At 36.8% G+C, this 18,867-nt stretch overlaps 1 non-coding gene across 1 annotated transcript; it reads right to left on the bottom strand.

Moving 5' to 3' along the window:
• Nucleotides 1-1,700: 1,700 nt before the first annotated feature.
• LOC128292340 (small nucleolar RNA R71) lies at nt 1,701-1,807 on the bottom strand. The gene has a single exon (XR_008282324.1). It is a non-coding gene; the product is annotated as a small nucleolar RNA R71 (small nucleolar RNA).
• Between the last annotated feature and the right edge of the window lie 17,060 nt (nt 1,808-18,867).

The raw sequence follows: 18,867 nt of genomic DNA, 5'->3' as shown, positions 1-18,867 counted from the left end.
TTTCTTTTCTTTTCTTCAATACACGGCAATAGGGGGGTTCACTCACACACATTTTTTTTCATTCTTTATTACCCATGCTTATTTGTTTATTTCTTTTCTCCCTAATGCACCAACAAAACATGTCTATGACATGTTTTGCCCATCCCTCATTGTCATGGCCGGCCACCTCTTATAAAAAGAGGGATATTTGACATGCAAGGCCATTGTTTTGCATGCATGCTTTAATTAGTCATTACACATTCCCCCATCATACTTCCAAAGTTTTCTACTAGGTCCTTTCTAGTGAAATTCACATTTATAACTCTAAATCAAAACATCAAAAATGTCACACATGAGTTAACACATATTATAGGCAATAAAATAAATATTAAATTATTTTTATGCCTCGGTTTTGTGGTCCGGAAACCACATTCCGACTAGGGTCGTTTTAAGGCTGTCACATGATTGCACGCCTAGATATAGGGTGATAAGATTTTGCCGAATTAGGGTGAAACCTAATAAGGGGATCCATAGATCGAGTTAATGCAACACTAGGGCTTTAATTAGAAAGAAATTTCAATTAATCAACCTAGGGTTAGACGTTATCAGTCTCGAGAGAGATAATAATATAACTTAGGGAATTCTACAGATCAAGTAAAATGAATAAATCGTCTGATTCAGAGTCAAATAACAAGTGAAGTCTAGGTGGATTTTTCCTTGGGTATTGTCTTCATCAATCGAATTTTCCCCAAAGCTTTTCCCCAATTTCTTTCTCTGCACTCTTAGTTTAGTTAATTAGTTTAGATAAACAAATCCCTTAATGTTTAGGCTAGATAATAAAAAGGAAGTAATTACTAGTACTCTTGGTTCCTTTGGGTTCGACAATCCAGTCTTGCTAAAGCTATACTACTATTCGATAGGTACACTAGCCTTCATCGTGATAATAGTTAGTTTCATGAACGATTAATTATAAATTTTTAAAACCTATCAAGAATATCATATATCAAGTTTTTGGCGCCGTTGCTGGGGATAGGATTTAGGAACACCAGATTTTTATTGCTTTAGCCGTTCTACTTTATTTGCAAATTAAAATTTTATTTTATTTTCTAATTTTTCTTTTATTCTTTCCTGGCAGGTTTTTATAGTGTATGACTAGAAGAAACCCGTCGGGACCATTACTGTTTGATAGTGAGATCAATCACTCAGTTTGCAGAAACTGAAGAGAAATAAGGCAAAGCTTACGATAGATAGAGGAAGAGCAAGAGGACGATACTTCAACCACAACCGAAGAGATGGCTGAAAACCAAAAAAATCTGCTACATCCTACAATTGCTGTTAATCAGAATCCTGCTCCACGTACTATGTACGATAATGCTAAACCTTCTTTAATAGGAACTGAATTGAGTATAGTTACGCCTGCTGTTGCTACAAATAATTTTGAATTGAAACCTAACACCATTCAGATGATCCAACAGTTTGTTCAGCTTGATGGTTTGCAGGACGAGGATCTCAATGCTCACTTGGAAAATTTCTTAGAGTTCTGAGACACTTTTAAAATCAATGGCATTTCTGATGATGCCATTCGCCTTCGGTTGTTTCCCTTTTCGTTGAGAAATAAAGCTAAATAGTGGTTGAACTCGTTACCACGAGGGTCAATCACTACTTGGGAACAAATGACCGAAAATTTTTTATTAAAATATTTTCTGCCTGCTAAAATAGCCAAATTATGTAATGATATCTCCTCTTTTGTGCAGATGGATTTAGAAACACTCTACGATGCATGGGAGAGATACAAGGATCTATTGAAAAGGTGCCCTCACCATGGGTTACCACTCTGGCTACATGTTCAAACGTTTCACAATGGCTTGAATCCTTCGACTCGACAGATGATTGAAGCAGCCGCTGGTGGAACTATCAATAATATGACACCTAAGGATGCTTATGAATTTATAAAAGAGATGTCATTGAATAATTATCAGTAGCAAGTCATGAAGACAAAACCAACGAAAACAGCTGGCATTTTTAACATCGATTCGGTCACCATGCTCTCTAATCAAGTAGAACTTTTGAACAGAAAAATTAACGGCTTTCTTGGTTCTTCACAGGTTCACCCAGTAATGCAGTGCGAAGCAAATGGAGATGGATTAAGCAATTTAGAATACCCACCCTATGGCCACAACATGGAGAACGAGCAGTTAAATTAAATGGGTAATAATCCTCGATCTCAAAATAATCCTTATAGTAATACTTACAATACAGGATGGAAGAACCACCCAAATTTCTAATGGAGAGGCCAAGGGAATCAGAGAGCACCACCTCCAAGCTTCCAACAATGACCCTACCAACAAGAGAAAAAGCCGAACCTTGAGGAGATGCTAACAAAATTCATCTCGGTATCAGAAACTCATTTTTAGAATACCGAGACAGCACTTAAGAATCAACAAGCATCTATCCAAGGGCGTGAAACTCAGATAGGTCAGCTCGCTAAATTGATATCTGAATGACCACAAGGTAGATTGCTGAGTAACACTGAATCTAACCCAAGGGAGTAACTCAATGCAATTACCATTCAAGGTGAGGAAGGGTTAGTTGCACTTGAACTAGAACCGAGGCAAGAAACTGTGGTAAGTAAAGGTAAAGGTGAGGTGGACCACAATGACCAGAAGTCGGTAAGTAAAGAGTACAAACCTCGTGTGCCATACCCTAATGTGACAAGGAAAAACCGCACAGACGAACAAATTGGTAAATTCCTTAAATTATTAAAGAAGTTACATATTAACTTATAGTTTATTGAAGCTTTTTCGCAGATGCCAAATGCAGTCAAATTCCTAAAGGAGCTTTTAACAAATAAGCGGAAGTTGGATGAGGCATCGCATGTGGAGCTAAATGTGGTTTGCTCAGCCATACTGCAAAACAAGCTGGCCAACAAATTAAAAGATCCAGGGAGTTTTACGATTCCCTGTTTAATTGGTAGCCTAGATGTTAATAATGCTTTAGCTGATTTAGGGGCTAGTATCAAACTAGGATGAGTATTCAATTAGCCAATAAAACAATCAGATTTCCTAGGGGGATTATTGAAGATGTACTCATTAAAATTGACAAATTTGTATTCCCAGTTGATTTCGTTGTTCTAGACATAGAGGAGGATAGTAACGTTCATTTAATTTTAGGGAGGCCCTTTTTAGCAACTGCTAAAAAAATAATTGATGTTGGCATAGGTGAACTCACACTTCGTGTGGGAGACGAAACAATCACCCTTCCAGCTCGTAATACGAGTAACACATCTAAACTTGAAGGTGGTTGTATAAATCATTCTACTAAAACTGGCCATGTGTTGCAACCTACTTTGTAGGAAATAAGTTCGAAGAACCTACATGAGCCATGTTCAAGCAACAATAAAAGGCCTATCTATGAAGAACGAAGGCTACAAATCGAGGAACTAGATGAATGGCAGACACATAAAATGAGGACACACGATAAACCAAAACCATGCCATGACGAGCTCAATGCCATACCAAATCAACTTAAGGTTGGAGACAAGGTACTACTAGATGCAGCAGATTCTCGCATTGCCACTTCTAAACCTAACGGACCAATCCCTCTTACGGTACTCAGTATTTTCCCATATGGTACAGTCGAGGTAATTCATCCCAAATTCAACACTTTTAAGGTAAACAATACTCGTCTTAAACCTTATGTTGATATAATTGATAATAGGGATGAGGAGTGTAAACTCCTCGCACCACCATGACCATGCACTAGAAAGGTAAGTCGAGCTTAGACTATAAACAAGCGCTTCTCGGGAGGCAACCCGAGCACTAACGGTGTTAACTTTTTTAAATTTTAGTCTTTAACATTTAATTCACTAACTGAGTCACTGAACACATGATTTCCAGAACCACACGACCAAGCACATGGGCGTGCCGTAGACCATGCACCTACCACGGGAGACAACACGGCCATTCGATACGGCTGTGTGAAAATAGAGCAAAAATGTTTCCCCAACACGGGATCCGATAAGTTGCCACGGCTGTGCGACATGGCTGTGGGCAACTCTGCCAAATTAACACAGGCGTACAACACGATCGTGCCCACTGACCGTGGTTGAGCCTGTCAAAATAAAACGGGCGTGCACCTGCATACACGGGCGTGGAAGAAGAGAACGAAGATTGACACGGTCGTGCAACATGGCCGTGTACACCAATGCGCCCAATTTCGAAAACCACAAAATGCATGGGCTGAAATGAGGGCACACGGGCAGGCTCCACTGCCGATTGATCTATCTCAGGAGGCACTTTGGCATTCTAAAGCCTATTTAAACACCTGATGAGGCACTTAGAAGAGGAACGTAGAGTAGGAAGTAAGGAATTACTCAAGGAAAGCCGATTGATCCATCTTAGAAGCCGGATTCATCATCAAGACTGAAGATCTCCCTTCAAGTTCCTTCAAGAGTTTTTGGGTTTTCTTATGTTTTGTTATCATTATGCTTTGAAGATGTTTTCTTTCATAAGTATGAACTCAACCCCCTAAATACCTAAGGGGAATGAAACCTAAGACGGATCTTGTTATTATTATCTAAATTGTATGATAAATATTTGATTTGTTCTTAATTATGTGTTCTTAATTCTTGTTTTAATATTCCAGGATATTGATTCTAGTTAACACTCTTATTCAGAAGAGGAATAGACCCCGTTTAAGAGTAAATTTGTCGTAATTAAGTGGAGTTGATTGCACGCCTAGAGATAGGGTGACAAGATTTTGTCGGATTAAGGTGAAACCTAATGGGGGAATCCATAGATCGAGCTAATGCAATTCTAGGGTGTTAATTAGAAAGAGATTTCAATTATTCAACCTAGGGTTAGATGCTATTAGTCTCGAGAGAGATAATAATATTACTTAGGGATTTCTACGGATCAAGTCAAATAAATAAATCGTCTGATTTAGAGTCAAATAACAAGTGAAGTCTAGGTGGATTTTTCCTTAGGTATTGTCTCAATCAATCGAATTTTCCCAAAAGTATTTTCCCAAGTTTTCTTTCTGTGCATTCTTAGTTAGTAATTAGTTTAGATAACCAAACATCTTAATTTTTAGGCTAGATAATAAAAAGAAAGTAAATACCAGTGCTCGTAGTTCTTTTGAGTTTGACAATTCGGTCTTGCTGAACTATACTACTATTCGATAGGTACACTTGCCTTAATCGTGATAATAAGTTAGACTCAAGAACGATTCATCTATAAATTTTTAAAACCTATTACGAATATCATGTATCAAAGCTCATTTTCATGTTTATGTTCTCGAAATCATTAAAAGAAAAAGAAAAGAAATACAAGCTAGGGTTCGGCCTTGATTTTCATGGATTAAGGTATGTGTTTTGATCGGTTTTTGATAATTCCTACATTTTTTGTAATCGTTGCTTCGTATACTATCAAACCCATGCCTCAATTCCTAATTTTGATGATGATTTTGAAATGTTCCATTGATGAAATTATGAGCTTTGTAAAGTTAGTTGTTGATAAATGAAAGTTTGATGTTGGGTTTACATGTTTTGTCTTTGGATTTTTGATGGTTTTGAGTAAAATGGACTAAATTGTGAAAATGAGAAATTGAGGGACTAAAATGTGTAATAAATGAAATGTGTGGACTAGTATGAGTACTAGGAGAATCAGGCTAAGCTTGTGTACAAGCAAATTATGTGTATTTTGTGATTTTGTGATTTAGGGACTAAAGTGTCAAAATGTGAAAATGTGATGGTTAGTTTGAAAAATGCCCTAATTGTGTGTATATGGATTGGTTTGAATGATTTAGTGAATAAAAGGATTAATTTTGAATGCATATAGATCAAGAAAAGAGGAATTCGGACTTAGACCAGGGGAAGTCGAAGATTATAGAGTAAACAGTCTGAGTCGACAATTTCGAGTACGAGGTAAGTTCGTACGTAAAACATGATATTACAAATATATTTTTTATGCTTGGATTATACATAGATTGTATATATAATTGATTATGGTTGAATACGATGATAAATCAATGGTATTTGGCACTAAATGTGCGATTCAAAATAGCTTCGGCTATCTGAGGCACTAAGTGTACGATACCAAGATAGCTTTAGTTAATTGAAATGGCACTAAGTGTGCAGAATCGTTCTAGCTTTGGCTAACCCTTAAAGCACTAAGTGTGCAGATGTTAAAGCATGAATAATCTCTGAAAAGTCTTAAAATATTTGAACGAGAGATGAGAATGAAAATGAATAAATACAGGAAGGTTTAGGTATGTATGATACCTATGTGATAGATGATGTTATGCATATGAAGTTTATTGAATTGGTTTAAATATATGAATGGTGTTGGTATAAAATTGATAGAAGAATTGAGAATTAATAAGTACCCTGGTGTTGATGTTTTACATTTTATAAACTATTGATGATTTTTGGTACGAGCTTACTAAGCTTTTGAAAGCTTACTTTGTGTATGTTTGCATTGTTCTTATAGATATCGAAGCTACTGTGAGATTGGGGATCATCGAGGATCGTCACCACACTATCGAATCCCATTTTGGTACCTTTTGAAAATGTATCTAGTAAAGTATGGCATGTATAGGTTAGGAGTACTTTGGATAGGTTTTGTAATGTTTATATTTAGCCATGTGATATGGTTTGATATGGTTATGTTTATGTTTTGATTTTGGTATATGAAATGTGATGCAAAACGATCTTTTTGATGTGTTCATGAATGGCTAAGAGAAAGGGTAAGTTTGGTAAGTTTTGGTATGAGATTTGGTCATGAGTTTAGAGATTATGAGACCATATGTTTTGATATGATTTGGTCTTATGTTTTGGCACAATTGAGTTGAGTTTATAAGCATATAAATGGTTGATAATGTTATGTCATGAATGTTGCATGGTTTGGTATAGAAATTGGCTGAAATTGTTGTGTAAAAATGCTTGGTTTGGTACTTATAGGTTTGACCCATTTGGGGTGGCAAGTTGGCTATTCAAATGGCTTATTTTTGTCCACACGGGCAGGGACACGAGCATGTGTCTCAGCCGTGTGCGACACACGGCTTTGTTGCACGGCCGTGTGTCCCCTGGGGTGCCCTACAATTGTAAGTCAGGCTTGAGCACGGCCAAGGCACATGGGTGTGTGGCTAGCCATGTGGCCCAAGTCAGATTCGACCACAGCCAAAGCACACAGGCGTGTCTTGTGGCCGTGTGAACAAGTCAGTATGTATGCCCTATTTTGACACAGTCTAGACACACGGGCACGTCTAAAGCCGTGTGAGGCACACGGCCTGTTCACACCGGTGTGTGACCTGTACTTGTTTGAAAACAAAATGTTTAAATTTAGGAGAAATTTTGTATGTGTTCGGTTTAATCGCGACCCCTTTCTAATACATGTTAAAGGTCTCGATGACCTATATAAGAGACTCTATATTGATGTTTAATCTCTGATGCTATGATAATTATGAAATGAATGTTAATGTTTCGATTTTGTCCGGTAATGCCTGTAACCCTAGTCAGCAACGAATACGGGTTAGGGGTGTTACATCCCTATTTTAACACTCGTATGAATTTCTTACATATCTAAGTCACTTATCTCTTTCACATATTCTTTCTCGACTTGAGTTTTTCCATTGAATCATTTGGAATCATTAAGGATACTCGGAAATCACATAAGCTTGTACAATGCCATATCTCAGATATGATCTTACATGTTACCACATATCGATGTCACTGTCCCAGACAGTGTCTTACATGAAATCAATTAACGATGCCAATGTTCCAGACATGGTCTTACACATAATCTCAATACAATGCCAATGTCCCAAACATGGTCTTTCATGTAATCACATCTCGATAACCTAATGTCTTGACATTCGTATTCTATACTATTCCTAAGACTTCCGGATGTCATAACTCAATCGATTCTTGGTTGTAATTGTTCTTTCCACATTCATAATAATTCAATGACAAGTAAACACATATAATTAAATTTAAAGACATTTATTTGCATATGAACTTACCTCGTAGTCAGAATAGAGGGACCGGATAGACTATTCGATAACTTTCGATTTCCCTCAATCTAAATTTGATTTCTTTCGTTCTTGATCTTAATCAAGATTAGTGTTGGCCGAATATCACAAGCCCTAAATGGCTTTCTTCTTCCTCTAATTTTCAGCTAGAACAAAGATGATAACTCAAAATTATGGCTTTTATTTTATTTAAGTTATGTTAATTAACATTTTTACTAATTTACCCTTAATGAAACCATTATGAAATCTCCTAACACAGGCTCATTTATGAAAATTTCCACTTTCAATGGTCTAATAACAACATAAAGACCTTTCATGTAACAAGCCATAGCAATTAGACACCTTTATCAAATAGAATACAACTTTTGCATTTTACACGATTTAGTTCTTTTCTTAAATTAACCACTTAAACAATAAAATTATTTCATGAAACTTTCACACATATATAATCACATACTGTAAACACAAAAAATAATATTAAAAATAATTTTATGACCTCAAATTTGTGGTTCCAAAACTACTGTTCTGATTTAGCTAAAACCTGGCTGTTACAACTCTCCCCCCTTAGGGATTTTCGTCCCCGAAAATCTTACCAGCAAATAGGTTTGGATATTGCTTTCTCATAGTATCCTCAAGTTCCCACGTGGCTTCTTCAACCCCGTGTTGATGCCATAATAATTTCACTAATGAAATTTTCTTATTTCTCTGCTCTTTAATCTCACGAGTTAGAATTCGGATCGGTTCCTCACTGTACGATAAATCTGAATGAATCTCAACTTCGGTCAGGGAAATAACATGCGAAGGGTCAGATCAGTATCGTCTAAGCATCGATACATGAAATATATTATGAATCCTTTCTAACTTAGATGACAATGCTAGTCGATAAGCCATTGGTCCAACTTACTCGATAATCTCATACAGCTCGATAAATCTCAGACTTAATTTTCCTTTACGACCAAATTGAAGTATTTTCTTCCACGGAGATACTTTTCAAAACACTCTATCCTCGATATGAAACTCAATATTTTTGCGTTTCAAGTCTGCGTAAGATTTCTATAGATCTAAAGCTGCTTTCAGACTATCACGAATTACTTTCACTTTTTCTTCAGTCTCTCTAACCAAATAAACCTCGTGAATCTTATTCTCACTTAACTCAATCCAGTACAAAGGTGTTCAACACTTCTGATCGTATAATGTAATGCCCTGATTTTTGAGATTTTTCGGGTTTCTGTAATTTTTGGTAAATTTTGAAATTTTGGTCTTTTGAATATTGGAATTGTGTTTAAGTGTGTTAGTGGGCCTTTAGAAGGCCCAAGCCTAAGTTAAACACGGTAAAATATCAAGGTTGGATTTTAAGTGAATAGGAGACTTGGTTAAGTGGGCTTTTAAGAAGAACTTCGTAAATTATGATGCAAATAAGGCCTTGGTAAAGTGGCAAGGTGGCACCACTAAGTTCCTAAAAAAAGTGGCTTCTGGAAAGGAATTAAAGGTCCAGGGTTCAAGTTGCAAGGTAAGCATATTGTTACTTTTTAATTTTAGGCATGTGTCGGGCATGTGATCACTTAAGTGAATTTCGGCAAGGGCCTTAGGGAGGTTGGGCCGATTGTTTTAGTTGATATTAGGGTTAGGTTCTTTTCTTTTTTTGTCTTGGAGAATTAGGGTTAGCCACCTGAAAGCTTTCACTGCCATTCATCCTTTCTGAGTTCTCACAAAAGCCAAAAACGCAAATTCTTTCTCCTTGGTGCCAATTTCTTCTTCCTCTCTTTTTCCTCCATTTTCTTTCTTCCTTTTTGCGTTTTCTTCTAGCCGAAACCTTCTGATCACCTTACTCACCTCATCTATCAATCCCATCCTCCACAAAACCTTCATAGCCGATTGCCAAAAAGCCGAAATCCCGAAAACTCACTTCTTGTGCTGATTTCTCCAAGCCAAAATCCTTCAGTTATTTTTGTTCATTTTGATCAACTTTCATATTCTCTAAACCCTTAGTATCTGTAGGCAACATTACTTCAAAGTTATAGCCACAAATCGTCATCTTCTTCATCACTTAAAAAGCCGAAATACCATAGATTTAGGGACTCATAGTCGAAACTTCAGATCTCCTGGATCCGAGTTCTACTATCGTTTAGAGGATAGATCTGCATCAAATCTACGTAGAAATCAAAGAGGAGTAAGAGGTAAGTGCTCATCACCTCAGATCTAGTCTTATTTTACAATTTAGAAAAGCCGAATTCCCTAAAATCTAGGGAGGCTGTCGATTTGGGCATATGGCTTTAAGGGTCTTTAACCGGTGATTTATTTTGGTGATTAGTGTCTTCTAGAGGTTTGATCAGAGGCTTGGATCTTTGGAACAACTAGACTTAGATCTAGTCATCGGTTTTCAGAAAAAATGTAAGATTCTAAAGGCTTTAGAGGCATGGTTCGAATATGGGTTGCTGAATATTGGGATTGGTTGTTGTGGGTTGCAATCTAAGAATTGTGGTAATCAATTGTAGGACATCGTAAGGATCTCGAGAGCGATCGTCGTGAAATGTGTGTATCGAACACCCTTTTATAGTTCAATTCAGCAAAAGCCGAAATGCCAAAATTTCGGCATTTCGTGGGCTTGTAAGTGTGCGAGTGCTCACAAGACGTTTAGAAATCATTAGATCTGAAATTGAAAAGTGCTCAGTTAGTCGTGTGTGAAATTTCGTGCACTTCGGTAATTGGGCCTCGATAGGCTAGAACTGGGCCCAATGGGCTTACGGGCCCATACGGGTAAATAATAAAAATATATAATATAAAAAAAATAGCCAATAGGTATGTTCTGTTAGACTGTAGAATCAAAATTGCTTAAACTGGTAAACTAGTCATAAAACTCGAGTTAAATGGGCTTATATTGCTAATGGACACTGTAGGGCTATTAGGGGTTTTAGGGCCCAATGGCTAAAATTGTGAAATTGAGATAAATAAATTACTATGATGACAAATGGGCTAGTAAGGACCGTAACATTCATGAGAACCCTTAAAACTGATAAAAATACTGAAATACCTTTATAGGTGGAAAGTTTACGCTTTTACCCCTAGAGCAAAATTATTGATATACCCCTAGGGTTAAGGTTGACTGGATGCATGTTTGATTGTTACTATTTATGCATGCCATGTTATTATTATCGATGCATGGACCGGGTTATTGATGGAGGAAATCGAAAGTGGCTTGACCACGTCTTGGAGGCTTTGCCTCAACTTATCGATATCTGACTATCTTGTCAGAATCGTGGAGTGTAGGACTGGGTGGGTTGAGCTATTTCCCACATGGAGTGGAGGGCTGGTACAGGTGGGGTGTAGCGGTTGGTTATAGGCCAGGTTGGGCTTGCATACACGAATATGTATGTTCTGTTCTGGAATGGGCCTATGGGCCATACTGTTATCTGAAAAGGGGCTAAGGCCCAGTTTATCGTATTTTGAAAAGGGCTTCGGCCCAGTACCCGCTGTTATCTGAATAGGGCTTAGTCCCAATGGGCTTGAGCTGATTTGGGATTTGGATGGGTTTTCCATATACACTGAGTTTTCCAAACTCACCCCCTTTCTCTTCTATCCTTGCAGGTGAGCCCTAGTTGGTGGGCTTGGAGCTAGGCGGGATTTAGAGTGGCCACGAAGATTAAATTTCTGGTTTTAAATAAGTTTCAAGTAGCTTCCTTTTTAATTTTCGCATTTATTTTTGATTATTTCTATTTTGGTTAAAGTTGTAATAAGGCCGCTCTATTATTTTTATTTTGGGTTTTTAAACTACTTAAATTGTTTTTGACTTGAGATTCACATCACTTAAATTGATTCCTTGAAATTGGTTAACTTTAGGTTTATCAAAAATTACTTGTTTCAAACCGACACGACAACCAAACGTCTTCGAAACGAAACTTTTCAAAGTGCAACAAAAGTCATGTTTTTCTAAACCTTTAACAATCGATAATGGATAGGACTCACAGTAGTGAATCAGAACATTTCTCTTAAAACATCATTAATGGTTTTTGCAAAGCTCACCCAAACTTTAGTAAACTACGTAACTTGGTTAGTGGTAGGTAATGTGACACACCGGATTCGGCTGTAACGTCTAGGCCAGGTTTGTGGTGTTACATATAAAGCTTCGTATGGTGCCATCTTAATACTCGATTGAAAACTATTGTTATATGCGAATTCAATCAACGAAAAATGCTTTTTTCACGTACCTTCGAACATAAGAATGAAACATCTCAACATATCCTCGAATATCTGAATAACTCGCTCAGATTGACCATTCGTTTGCGGGTGAAATGCGGTACTAAAATGTAGTTTTCTACCCAGTGCATCTTGAAGTTTCTTCCAAAACCTCGATGTGAACCTCGGATCTCTATCCGAAACAATAGAAATAGGTACTCCGTGTAATCTCACAGCCTCGGAGATATACAACTCAGCTAACTGTTCATACCGGAATAAAATGAGTCAATTTTGTCCATCTGTCAACTATAACCTAGATTGCATCTTTCTTTCTCAGAGATAGGGGAAATCTTGACACAAAATCCATAGTCACTCTATCCCATTTCCACTCAGGAATTATAATCGGCTGTAATAAACCAGACTGTACCTGATGCTTAGCTTTAACTTGCTGACAAATCAAACATTTAGAAACGAATTCTGAAATGTCACGTTTCATACCATGCCAGCAATAGAGCTATTTCAAATCGTTATACATTTTCGTACTTCCTCGATGAACAGGTAAAAGAGAATTAACTCTGAATTTCTCAAAACACAAATTCGGCCTCTGAATCTGAAGCATTCATCTGAATCAACTTGAAACTCTGAATCAGGGTTTGAATCACATTGAGCTCGTTTTGCTAACATTTCATTATCAAATTTCTATACTTTACAAATCTGCTATAAAAGCAACGGTCTCTCTTTCAACTTAGCTACAATTGAGCCATCATCAGGTAAAGCCAATTGAGTATTCATTTTACGTAGAGCAAACAAAGATTTTCGGCTTAATGCATCAGCAACTACATTTTCTTTTCCCGGATGGTAGTCAATCACTAGCTCGTAATCTTTTAGCAATTTTAGCCATCTCTGTTCTCGCAAGTTCAAATCTTATTGAGTCATCAGATATTTCAAACTCTTGTGATCTGAATAAATATGGAATTTCTCACCGAACAGATAATGGCGCCAAATCTTCAACGCAAACAGAATAGCTGCTAACGCTAAATCGTGAGTCGGGTAATTCTTTTCTTGCTGTTTCAACTGTCTCGAGGCATAAGCTATGACTTTGCTTTCCTGCATCAAAATGAAGCCCATACCATTTAATGATGCATCACTATAGATCATAAAGTTTTTAGCCGATTCTGGCTGTACAAACACTGGAGCTTTAGTCAAAAGAGCTTTTAGCTGATCGAAACTTTTCTAACATTTCTCAGACCATTCAAACTTTACATATTTCTGTAGCAATCTCATCAACGGAGTCACAATCATCGAGAAGCCTTTCACAAATCATCTATAATATCCCGCTAGTCCTAGAAAACTGCGAACCTCGAAACATTTCTCGGAGGCTTCCAATCTATAATCACAGATATCTTGCTCGGATCGACTCGAATTCCCGGTGCTGACACAGTATGCCCCAGAAAACCAACCTCACGTAAACAAAATTCACATTTACTGAAATTTGCATATAATTGCTTATCACGTAAAGTCTACAATACAATTCTCAAATGCTTGGCATGCTCAGATTCATCTTGTGAATACATCAATATGTCATCAATAAACACAACAAAAAATTGATCTAGGTACGGTCTAAAAATCCAATTCATTAAATCCATAAAGACTGCAGGAGCATTCGCTAGTCCAAAAGGCATAACTAAGAATTCATTGTGACAACCCGAATTAGGGCCTAATCGGAATAGTGGTTTCGTGACCACAAATCCGAGATAGAAATAATTGTTTTATAAATATTTTGGGGTTTATGATATGATTGCATGATTGTGTGAAAATTTCGTGATGAAATTCTATGCCTAAAGTGTTTAAATTGAAAGTAGGGACTAAATCGAATAAGTTGCAAAATTTGCATACTAGAAATTTTTAGTATGAAATTGTTTTGAAATATTTATTAGGAGGTCTTAAATAGCAATTCTACCAATTTTAAGTTCATGGACAAATTTAGGACATGGAAGGAATTTTTGGAAAGTTTAGTAGTAAGGGTATTTTAGTCATTTTGATATTAAATGAAATAAAATGGGAAAAATAACACAAAATAGTCATCTTCCCCATTTAGTTGCTGCGAAACTTCACTCTCTCCATAGCTAGGTATTCTTCAACTTTCAAGCTCCATAGTAAGTGATTCTAAGCCCGCTTTTAATGTTCTTTACGTTTTGGAATCCTAAGCTCGATTAAGCTTATGCTAGTAATAATTTAACCTAGGGTTCATATTTGGAAAAATACCCATAGGTGAAATTTGTGTATTTTGATGTTTTATGATAGAATATGCGGTTTTAAATTGTGTTAAATAATTTATGCTACTCGGTTTTAAGTGAAAACGAGTAAAATGGCATAATCGGTAAAAATACCTAATGTTCATAACTATATGATAGAGTGGGAATTTGATGTTGTTGTAGAAGAGAAAAATGTTCAGCACATCATAAAACATAAGAATAAGGGCTGAAATTAAATTCCCGAGCCTAGGGGCAAAATTGTAATTTTGTAAAAGTTAGGGGGCAAAAATGTAATTTTTCTAAAATGTGATTTTGGATGGAAATAAATAGTATGAGTATTAAATGAGCTAAATGTGTTATTATAGATCAAGAAAGGCGGAACCGACCTCTAATCTGGGAAGGAAAAGTTTTGGACTAAATTGCAAAATTTCCATATTTTGCACCAAGGTAAGTTGTATGTAAATATTACAATAATTTCATGTACATTCTTATATTTCAGCCTATTATATAAATATACTAGCTGATGTTAAAATATAAATTGACTATGGGAAGAATGGAAATAAATACAGAGAGAGAGATCCGGTTGAACATTGGAGAGATCGAATGAAATAGAGGGCGTAGCTAGGTCACATGTATGATGCTGAGTGCACATCATGTGTACAAGAAAGCTACGAGACACCCTGTAGTAGCTAGGTCACATGCGTGATACGAGATGTATCCCATGTAGACAAGAGAGCTACGTGAAAGATAAATGTAGCTAGGTCGCATGCGTGATTCCAAGTGAAGGACACCATGTAGACAAGAGAGCTACGTGAAAGATAAATGTAGCTAGGTCGCATGCGTGATTCCAAGTGAAGGACACCATGTAGACAAGAGAGCTACGAGACAAATCGGCTAGGTCGCATGAGTGGTACTAAGTGTTCCCCATGTGTACAAGAGAGCCGAACTAAATGAAGTATGATGGTGGGGTGTGTCTTTGAAACCGTTAAATATCGAGGATTGATCCGAATTGTTCAACGGGATGGTTTTGTGGTGACATTGTGGTTTGGACCTACACTTATAGTGAATGAAATGTGGTGAAAATGAATTGTGGCATATACATATATACGATAAAATGAGGTTAGCATAAAGAATGTGTGAAAGAGTGAAATTAGTATTAAAGCTGTTTTAGATGGCAGCAGTGACGTGATTTTGAAAAATCACCAAAATAGAAGGAATATAATTAGAGGTTGAATGAGATGTTAAATTAAAGCTTAATGAGTCTACTTTCATATAAAAGAAGTAGGGCAAGCAAAGGAATTCTATATTTTGAGATATTTACAATTGTAACTGACTTGCTCAGGATGAATACGTGATCCCCTGTTTCCACTTTGAAAAATCATTAAAATTGTACAAAGCAAACTAAGAAATATAGTTTACATGCCTAAATTCCTTATTGAGACTAGTTTTAAATACAACAGACTTCAGGGTTGTTTGAGTTATGTACTGAGAAAAATTCAATTCGTAGTGGACAGAGGTCAGGCCAGTCGAGCTGTGTAACAGGGGAAACTTTAACTAATAAACTGTACTAATCTGCTGAACCAAAAATTATAAAAAAAAATTTAGCAAGAAGCTTTATGAGTCTAGATTCAGGGAAATTTTACGGATATGAATTTCGAGTTTTGTAACTCGAGTTATGATTTATTTAGTGAATATGACACAGCAGAGACAGCTTAATCGAAGTGGAATAAGTAGTGAAGTTAAAGTAGACATACTTGAATTGTTGTGTAAACATGTTAGATTCTTAAATTAGTATTTACATACTACTTACTAAGCTATAAGCTTACTTCGTTTTCTCTCTTTTGTCTTATAGTGTTCTCCACTTGCTCAGAGTCAAGGATCGTGAAGATCTACCCGCACTATCATACTTTGGGGTATTTGAACTAAATGTTTTGAATTATGGCATGTATAGTAGGCAAAAATTATTTTGTTATGTGTCATATTTGTCTAGGTTTAAAATATTAGTTACAAGATTTCGACCGATTACTTTGTACAAGCCATAAAAGTTGGCTAATATTGTTCAAGATATATGTTATACGATGCATTATCAAATGGGATGACATATTTCTATCTTGGTATATGTTATGTTCTGGTAATACCTTGTATCCTGTTCCGGCGACGGTAACGGGTAAGGGGTGTTACATTCATAGTGCCCGAACCTCATTCTAAATGAGATTTTTGGCACATCAGAGTCTTTAACTCGTAACTGGTAATAGCTCGATCTCAAATCTATCTTTGAAAGCACTGTAGCCCCTTTCAATTGATCAAACAAATCATCTATTCTAGGCAAAGGATATTTGTTCTTGATCGTTATTTTGTTAAGCTGTTGATAGTCTATACACATTCTAATCGTGCCATCTTTCTTTTTCACAAAGAATACAGGAGCACCCTAGGGTGAGAAACTCGATCTTGCAAAACCTCTATCTATCAGTTCTCACAACTGAGCTTTCAATTCTTTTAACTATGTTGGATCCATTCTGTATGGATCTATTGATATCGGCGTTGTACCTGGCATTAACTCAATACCAAACTCAACCTCTCAGATCGGTGGTACCCAGTACCTCTTCAGGAAACACATCTGGGTATTAACACACAACTGGCACTGATTTGATCTTCTTTTCAGTCACTTTCGTATCAAGCACATAAACAAAATAAGCTTCACAACCCTTTCTCACATATTTTTGAGCTAACATCGATGAAATCACCACTGGCAAGCCATTTAGATCATCTGACTCAATTCAGATAGTCTCATTATTCTGACATCTCAAATCAATCTTCTTTCGTTTGTAATTCACAATAGCATCATGCAACGTTAGTCAATCCATTCCCAGAATTATATCAAATTCATCAAATGGTAACAGCATCAGATCAGCCAGAAAACAAAAATCTTGAATCACCGACAGACAGTTCTTGCATACTTTATCAACCAATACAAACTTTCCTATGGGGTTCGATACTTAGTAGACTCTCCAGGAAAAGTCTTAGTAGATACTTAATTCACATATATATATATATATATGAGTTGATCCTGGATCTATCAATGCAAAAACATTAGTATCATAGAGAGTAAAAGTACCGGTAATAACATCCGAAGATGACGCTTCTTCACGAGCACGAATAGCATAGGCTCGTGCAGGTACTCTAACATCAGATCTCGCAGTAGTGTCTCTTGTCACACCTCTACCACCACTCACATTTCCCGTGATTCTGGGTGGTCTACCTCTAGCTGCAATGTTACTCTACCTCGTATTTTGTACTGTATCTTGCTCAGCCAACTTTGGACAATCACGGATAAAATGATCCAATGATCCACATTTAAAATAAGCCCTATCATTCAATCTAAAATCACCGATATGCCATTTACCACAATGTTTACATTCAGGTCAGTTAGGTTAGCTCGAGCTTTGAATGTCTCACTCGATTTCTATTTGAATGACCCACTGATGTATTGGAACGATTAAACGAGTCTTGAAATTTCTTCAATGCAGACTGATAAGATTTAGTAGTTGATCTCTTTCTTGAATCTCTTGCTTCAAAATTAGCTTTTCTCTTTCTTTGCTGAGATCCTCAGTTTTACAAGCCCTCTCAACCAGAACAACAAATTCTTTCAATTCAAGAATCCCAACTAACAGTTTTATATCTTCGTTCAATCCATCAACAAACCTTTTACACATGATCTCTTTAGTGGAAGCATATTCCCGAGCATACTTGCTTAAACGTACGAACTCCTTTTCATACTTAGTGATAGTCATCCGACCTTGTTTCAACTCTAAAAACTCTTTATGTTTCTGTTCGAGAAAATGATTACTTATGTATTTCTTTCGGAACTCAGATTGAAAGAATTCCCATGTAACTCGTTCCCTCGGAACTACAGATGTCAATGTTTTCCACCAATGATACGCATTATCTCTTAGCAAAGATACAATACACTTGATACATTCATTTGGAGTATAGGACAATTCATCAAACACTCTGATCGTATTCTCGAGCTAAAACTCAGCTCTCTCTGCATTATCATCAACTATAGTCCAGAACTCCTCAGCCCCATGTTTCCGACTCTTATCAACAAGTGGCTTACTCAATTGAATCGGATCTATCACTTGTGGTACAACTGGGACATGTTGAGGAACAGGTGGTGTGGAGGTTGTTGAGCTACCGGATTCATTTGTAAGAATTCCGTGAACCATTCACTCATCATCTGGAAGAAGGCTTGTTTAGCCTCTCCCTCGTGGCTACTAGTTACAAGTCTAGAATTAGACTGCACTACCCCTTGAGCGGGAGTGGGTGCATTACTTTCAACATCGCTAGCTACGGCTCGATCGTGATCCATTTGCTATAAGAAAAACACATTTTAACTGCCAGGAATCATCACACTATCGCAGTTTATATATAT

The sequence above is a fragment of the Gossypium arboreum genome, chromosome 4, assembly GCF_025698485.1.
Source record: "Gossypium arboreum isolate Shixiya-1 chromosome 4, ASM2569848v2, whole genome shotgun sequence".
Lineage (NCBI taxonomy): Eukaryota > Viridiplantae > Streptophyta > Magnoliopsida > Malvales > Malvaceae > Gossypium > Gossypium arboreum.
The sequence above is the reverse complement of the archived record's forward strand: the minus strand, read 5'-3'. Positions and strand labels throughout refer to the sequence as shown.